Source organism: Erythranthe guttata, chromosome 12 (genome assembly GCF_056151865.1).
Source record: "Erythranthe guttata isolate IM_541 chromosome 12, IM_541, whole genome shotgun sequence".
NCBI lineage: Eukaryota > Viridiplantae > Streptophyta > Magnoliopsida > Lamiales > Phrymaceae > Erythranthe > Erythranthe guttata.
The window spans coordinates 11,830,001-11,837,354 of record NC_142544.1 but is presented as its reverse complement, the minus strand read 5'-3'; the positions used below and the strand labels follow the sequence as shown (position 1 = coordinate 11,837,354).

The 7,354-nt window shown below is 37.5% G+C and overlaps 1 long non-coding RNA gene across 2 annotated transcripts; it reads left to right on the top strand.

The window, feature by feature from the left end:
• Nucleotides 1-1,359: 1,359 nt before the first annotated feature.
• Nucleotides 1,360-6,578, top strand: LOC148766465 (uncharacterized). 2 transcript variants are annotated; one of them, XR_016034874.1, is made up of 3 exons: nt 1,360-1,572; nt 5,565-5,845; nt 5,949-6,578. It is a non-coding gene; the product is annotated as an uncharacterized LOC148766465 (long non-coding RNA). The 2 variants fall into 2 exon arrangements; XR_016034875.1 differs by lacking the exon at nt 1,360-1,572 and adding an exon at nt 5,341-5,460.
• Nucleotides 6,579-7,354: the final 776 nt, after the last annotated feature.

The following is a 7,354-nucleotide window of genomic DNA, read 5'->3' as shown; positions in this document are numbered from 1 at the left end:
AACAAAGAACCCAAAAAATAATAATAATATTATGGTGTTTACAGTTATTTAATTGTCAACGACAGTAATACAATTACGTTCATTGTCAATAAATCAAACAAAAAAAATATAATAATAATAATATTTTCTCTGGCTCTAATTAAATTAAAATAATTAAATACATTAAATTCATCTACTCGAAACGTAGAATATGAATTTATATTCAATTTCCATTTTTTGATAAACGGAACTCACTTTAATATTTTTATTAAATTGAACTTAGAGCAACTCCAATGGTAGGTATTAAAATGGAATATCTAATCCTCATTTGATACTTGAAATAATATTTTGGTACTTCTAAAAAACTTATATGCTCCAACCCGTATAGGCCATCAAATAAATTATTTTATTTTAAAAAATGTATTAAACATGAATTAATAGATATACTTGGTCCCTATTCCATAGGAATTTGTTAAAAAAAAAATTCACGTTGAAATTGCGGTTACTATTTTTTAGGTATGTTTGATATTATTTTTTTTTGTTAGCTTTGCACTTTAGGAGATGAAGTATCAAAAAAACTATCCCTTTAATGCCTCCATTGGAGAAGAAATTTTGAGTTTTGGGTATCAAAATGGTAGTTTTAGCATTTAATACTCCATTTGATTTTCCCATTGGAGTTGCTCTCACACTCAATTTTCCAACAACTACGAAAGGGGAACTCAGACCCGAGAGGAAGACCAAAAGAAGCGGACTTCCAAATACATGCCATGGCCCGACAGTTCAGAATTACATGCACAACAGTTTCAGTTATTGGGAAATACAACACCGGCAAAAGGGATTGAGTGTAACACGTCTCTGGAAAAGAGCTGCATCAGTTGGGAGAATATCAGATATCGCCCTCCAAATAAAAATCTTAACTTTCGGTTGGATTTGCAAGAATTAAACCGATTTCCAAAAGTCCTTGGAAATCCCAAAGCTCAATGCTCCTTCTAGGCCCGCTCGAGCACAAGGCTTAGAGTCGCTTCAAAGAATGATTTGATAGCAAGATTTCATTGTAAACTTCCAGTATTCGGAGTAAGTTCCAAATAAATTTATCCTTAGCTCGAAAACTTACCGTTAGTCCATCAGTTAAGACAATAATGAGCACACGTTTGATTGCGTTTGTTTTAACGAAAAATTGACGAAAACATTTTTTGAAACATGAGGACCAAATATATTTTTGATTAACATGAGGGGTCAAATGTGAAATCAATTCAATTTTGAGCGGTCAAAACTGTAATTGTTTTGCTAAAAAAATACATTTTATGTAAAGATAAAATATTATACAACGTAGAAATTCCAATTTATAATTTCGCCACTCTCTCCAAACCAAAAAAAAAAAAAAACAGAAACATCTTTTCCTTCGTCAAAACCCCTTCGCGGTGTAAATAGCACTGTTGATTATCAGCATCTTGTTATGGAAATAATAAAACAACACAACAACAAGAAGCCAAACGCGCTCCCAATCGATCGACTCAGCGATTTGCCAGACTCAGTCCTCTGTCACATTCTCTCTTTTCTCCCGGCAACAAGCATTCTATCCAGAAGATGGAGGTATCTCTGGTCTTACGTCTCCAATTTATTTTTTAACTACGAGAATTCAGATACCATAAATAGGGTTTTACTTCTCCGTAAATTGCAAAACATCAATATGATAAGTGTTCGTTTTGCACGATTTTTGCTTATCAAATCTTCGAGTTTTGGTCTTCGTTCGTACGAGTTTCGGCTTTATTTGTATATATTATTGCGTTTCTTGTTTTATTTCTATTTCGGGGTTTTATTAGGTATTTTTGCCGAGTCGAAGCCATTTGAAAGCGAAACCGAATTTTCAATTCAATTTTGGGGCCAAGAAGACCCAGATTGCGATCTGACATCTCTGGATCGCGATATGGGGGTTGTCACAGTACGAAAATGGATCAAGACCCAGATCGCGATCCAGCATTCCGGATCGCGGTCTGGGGGGTCCGACAGAGCTGAAATGATTGCGTGCCCAGATCGCGATCCAGGAAGTCGGATCGCGATCTGGGGGGTTTGACAGAGAGGAAATGTTACAGGACCCAGATCGCGATCCACATTCCCGGATCGCGATCTGGGCACGCCTTTTGAGGAAGATATTTTATTTTGCAAAGCTTCTTGAGGAAGCTTTGCATTTCACTATAAATAGAAAGGCCCTTTCATTCTTCACTTCATCTTCGACTTTTTACGGTTTTCGACGGTTCTTCGCGGGAATCATCAACGGGGGTTTCGACTTGGGTTTTTCTTACGCAATTTCTTTACGTTTTGTTCTTCATTTCCTTTGTACATTCTTTTGATACTAGCTAGGTTTGTTATGAACTAAGAACATTTTCTTCTAGGGCAATGAAGCCTTGTATATATTGATTTCGATCGTCATTTCTGTTATCTATTTGTCGTGTTTTGATTTCGTTTATGTTTTCCTGTATTAAATGCTTCTGATTGTGTTGATCAGCTCTCAGATTGATATTAAATAGAAATGAACTCGAGAGAGGATTTCTTGTTTGAAGTTAGGAAAACATAGCTCGGGGTGTGGAAACGGAGACATGATGCACTTCGGGTAGCCCTTAAGGACTTGACCTAAATGCTCTCTTAATAGCAGGTTCTGAACGGAGACGTCGGACCTGTGGGTAGACTCTAAATACACTAGAGACGGGGGTTAGAGTACATTAGTGTCTGGGTTAACGAATAGGAATGTGACATTAGATAGCGGATTTGTAGATCGTTGTTGATTATACATAGGTGGATTTGGCCCTAGAAGTCCCCTTTAAATCGAAGTCCCCCGCGTTGAGTTATCGTTACTTTATTTACGTACATTCTATATTTGCATGTTTATGATCTTGCATGCTTATAAATTAGGGTTTATCACCAATCCACTTATTTACGATCGGCTAGATAATATAACGATAATATAATTACACTACTCAGCATTTGAATCTACAAGGTCCATGTGGATCGATATCCGGAACCACTGTTCTGCAAAATGCGATACCGTATACTTGCGGTAATTTATACGTGAGGAAAACGCTTATCACAATACTTTCTCTCTCTTCGATGACACTAAGCGCAACTATCATCAAATCGAGACATGGATTACCTTTGCCGTTGAGCGCAGTGTGCAGAACATCGATATTTATCTAACTGTTCATCTCGATTCGCCTCGATGCCTCCTCACCTGCAAAACCCTAATTGATTTGAGGCTAGACCACTGCGGTCTCATCCCCGATAAGGGCAGTATCGTCTTTTTGCCTCACCTCAAAAGGCTTCATTTAATACATGTTAAATATGAGGGTGATGACTCCCTTTCGCAACTTATTTCGGGGTGCCCGGTGCTTGAGGAGTTGGTACTGCAATTGGGCATCGATTATTGTTCTTGTAAAATATCCTCACCCACAATCAAAATGCTCGATGTCAGTTATCATTTCGATAAAGAATCCGAAAATCAAGACTACAACAAGGTGGACATAAACACCCCCGCCCTTGTTTATCTCGAGTTGCTTGATTACACAAATCAGCATATCGAAATCGACTGTATTAGTATCAACCCACGTGACAGTTTTCTTTAGTCTCGATCAGTAGTGGAATTTTTTGATGGGCTCTGTAATGTTAGGTTCCTAAAATTAGATTTATCACAGTGTACAAAGGTATGGGTTCGACGATCCCTTTTCAGCTCATTGTGTATACGTGTAGTGTTGATGGTAGTAATCTTACATTTTCTTTGTGCTTGTCTTTCTAAATTATTGACTCGGTATTTGATAAGTGTTCATTTGGCATGATTTTTACTTATCAATTCTTTGAGTTTTCGTCTTCGTTCGTCCGAGTTTTCGGCTTTATTTGTATATATTATGTTGTTTTTGTTTTATTTATATTTTAGGTAAAGAGAAGCTATTTTTGCCGATTCGAAACGATTTTGGAAGCGAAGCCGAAAATCAAACCAAACACGTGCAAAAGTGCATTATCGCGGGTGTGGCACTGTTTCGTATTTCGAGCATAACTTTTGCATAAGACCTCCGATTGAGCTGATTCACGTGGCTTTAGAAAGCTCACTGCAAGTTCTACAACTTTTGTGAAATGCAAAATTGTCAAATTCGGGCTACAAAATGGTCAACACAGTGTTTGAAGTTGGCTCAGAAACCCAGATCGCGATCCAGCCTTCCTGGATCGCGATCTAGGGGGTCTAACAAAAGCTTTTCTTGATCAGGACCCAGATCGCGATCCAGCCTTCCTGGATCGCGATCTGGGGGGTCTCACAGTGCATTTTTTTATGAAGAACCAGATCGCGATCCACCATTCTGTATCGCGATCTGGAAAGGCGGTGCGCAGTTTCCAAGGCTGCCAGATCGCGATCCAAGAAGCCCAGATCGCGATCTGGGCACAAAATCTGAGAAGAGATATTTTTCTTTGATTTCTTACTATAAATAGAAGGTATCTTATTCATTTTACGAGATCTCGACCAACTCTCGATTATCTCTCGACTTCTTCTTTGGTTTTCTCTTCGGTTCTCGCCAGTTCTTCGCGGGAAGCTTCGACGAGGGTTTCGACTCGGGTTTTTCATAAGTTTTTCTTTACGTTTAGTTTATAATTTCTCGTGTTCTTCATTTTGATGCTATGTTTGTAATGAACTGAGCATTTTCTTTTAGGGAAATGAAACCTTGTATATATTGATTTTGATTTCCAGATCTGTGATCTATTTGTCGTTCTTTGATTATGTTTATGTTTTCCTGTATTAAATGCTTTCGATTGTTTGGCCAACAGTTGAATTGATTCTAAATGGGAATGAACACGAGAGAGGATTTCTCGTTTGATTTTAGGAAAACATAGCTCGGGTTGTGGAAACGGAGACGTGATGCACCTCGGGTAGCCCTTAAGGACTTGACCTAAATGCTCTCTTAATATCAGGTTCTAAACAGAGACGTCGGATTTGTGGGTAGACTCTAACTACACTGGAGACGGGGGTTAGGGTATTTTAGTGTCTGGGTTAGCGAATATAGAATTGACATTAGATTCGGATTTGTAGATCTTTATCGATAGTACATTGGTGAATTTTACCCTAGAAGCCATCACACGTCATAATTCTTCGCTTGTTCTGGCGGACCGTTGTGTTTATTTTTGTTTCCTTTTGGCTTCACGTCATCTCCCATCTTTTTCTCCCGTCTAGATAAAGTTTAGGATAGTATAATTACGGTACTTGGTAGATTTAGGAACTTAATTCCCTGTGAATCAATATCCGGAATTCACTATTCTGCAAAACGCGATACTGTACACTTGCGGTTATTTATACGTAGGTTTTACGCGTATCAATATTCACTACACTGCATGGACTACAACAACTTTTCGCAACTTAACCAAACTTGAATTGATTTATGATTGTTGTTTTCTCTCCAAGTTCCTTGAAAATGCTCATAATCTTGAAATCTTATTCTCCAGAAGGTTTGTTGATCCAATAAAAAACTTTTTACCGTTTCTCTTTCTATGGCTTCTTTATTGTGTTACGTAAGTGAGAACATTTTTTTTTAAGTTGTTGTTATGATCAGGTTTACAAAGAAGTGAAAGGATGGGTGGAACCCCAACGAGTGCCGGCATGCCTATTATCACATCTTAGAATTATAAAGCTTGTCGGCATCGAAACTATAAAGCACGATTTTGAAATGATAAGATATCTTTTGAAGAATGGTCGATTCTTGGAGAGGATGGAAATAGTGTATCCAAATTGCTATAATCCCGTGGAAAAGATGTTTATGATGTATAAGCTCAAGGAAATCTTATTGTTTGAATGAGGATCCAAGGCATGTGTAGTTACTTTTGCTTCTATGTGGTAAGGTGGCTGCGTATTAATCATAAGTTGTAAAGTCTTTATGTCTAATTTTGACAAAAACTGATGCTTATGGATTTATGCAATATTGTCTTCTAATTTCCAGAGGAAAAGAGAAATATGGAAAGAAGTGCTTTAGTTATTGCAATGATGACTATGAAATGGAGACTTGGATTACCACTGCCGTTGAAAGCGAAATCCAAATTCTTGATGTTTTGTCGTCTACAACCCCTTATCGATTGAAAAGGCTCACGGTCCATTTTCAGTTCAATAAGTGATTTTGCTCCTGAGTTCAATATTTTATTATCGACTTCAATGATTTACTATTTTTGCACTACGCCAAATTGCTAGACTGGCGACGAACACTTGCGACGAAATTGTTGTCTTTGCGACTAAAATCAATCAGTTGCGACGAAACATAAATAGTCGCAAAGGCTGCACAAAAAAGTCGCCAAACGTGTCGTGGCAAAACGTGCAACGAATTTATTTGTTTCGTCGCTAATTGTTGCGACGATTGGTTATTTCGTCGCCAAATTCATTTTTTGTGAAAAAGGGAATTTTATTTTGTTTGCAACGAATTTTGATTTTTCCGTCGCAAAGGAAAAACCATTCTTTGCGACAAATATATTAAAAACGTCGCAACATTATGTAAAATGGAGACTGTGAAATGGAGACTCTTGTAATATGCTATGCACAAGAGTAGTGTTTAAGTTATTCTTGGAGGAAAAGAGAAATATGGAAAGTAGTGTTTAAGTTATTGCAATGATGACTGTGAAATGGAGACTTGGATTACCACTGCCGTTGAATGCGAAATCCAAATTCTTGATGTTTTGTCGTCTACAACCCCTTATCGATTGAAAAGGCTCACGGTCCATTTTCAGTTCAATAAGTGATTTTGCTCCTGAGTTCAATAATTTATTATCGAGTTCAATGATTTACTATTTTTGCACTACGCCAAATTGCTAGACTGGCGACGAACACTTGCGACGAAATTGTTGTCTTTGCGACTAAAATCAATCAGTTGCGACGAAACATAAATAGTCGCAAAGGCTGCACAAAAAAGTCGCCAAACGTGTCGTGGCAAAACGTGCAACGAATTTATTTGTTTCGTCGCTAATTGTTGCGACGATTGGTTATTTCGTCGCCAAATTCATTTTTTGTGAAAAAGGGAATTTTATTTTGTTTGCGACGAATTTTGATTTTTCCGTCGCAAAGGAAAAACCATTCTTTGCGACAAATATATTAAAAACGTCGCAACATTATGTAAAATGGAGACTGTGAAATGGAGACTCTTGTAATATGCTATGCACAAGAGTAGTGTTTAAGTTATTCTTGGAGGAAAAGAGAAATATGGAAAGTAGTGTTTAAGTTATTGCAATGATGACTGTGAAATGGAGACTTGGATTACCACTGCCGTTGAATGCGAAATCGAAAATCTTGATGTTTTGTCGTGTAGAACCCTTGTTGATCGAAAAGGCTCACGATCCATTTTCAGTTCAATAAATGATTTTG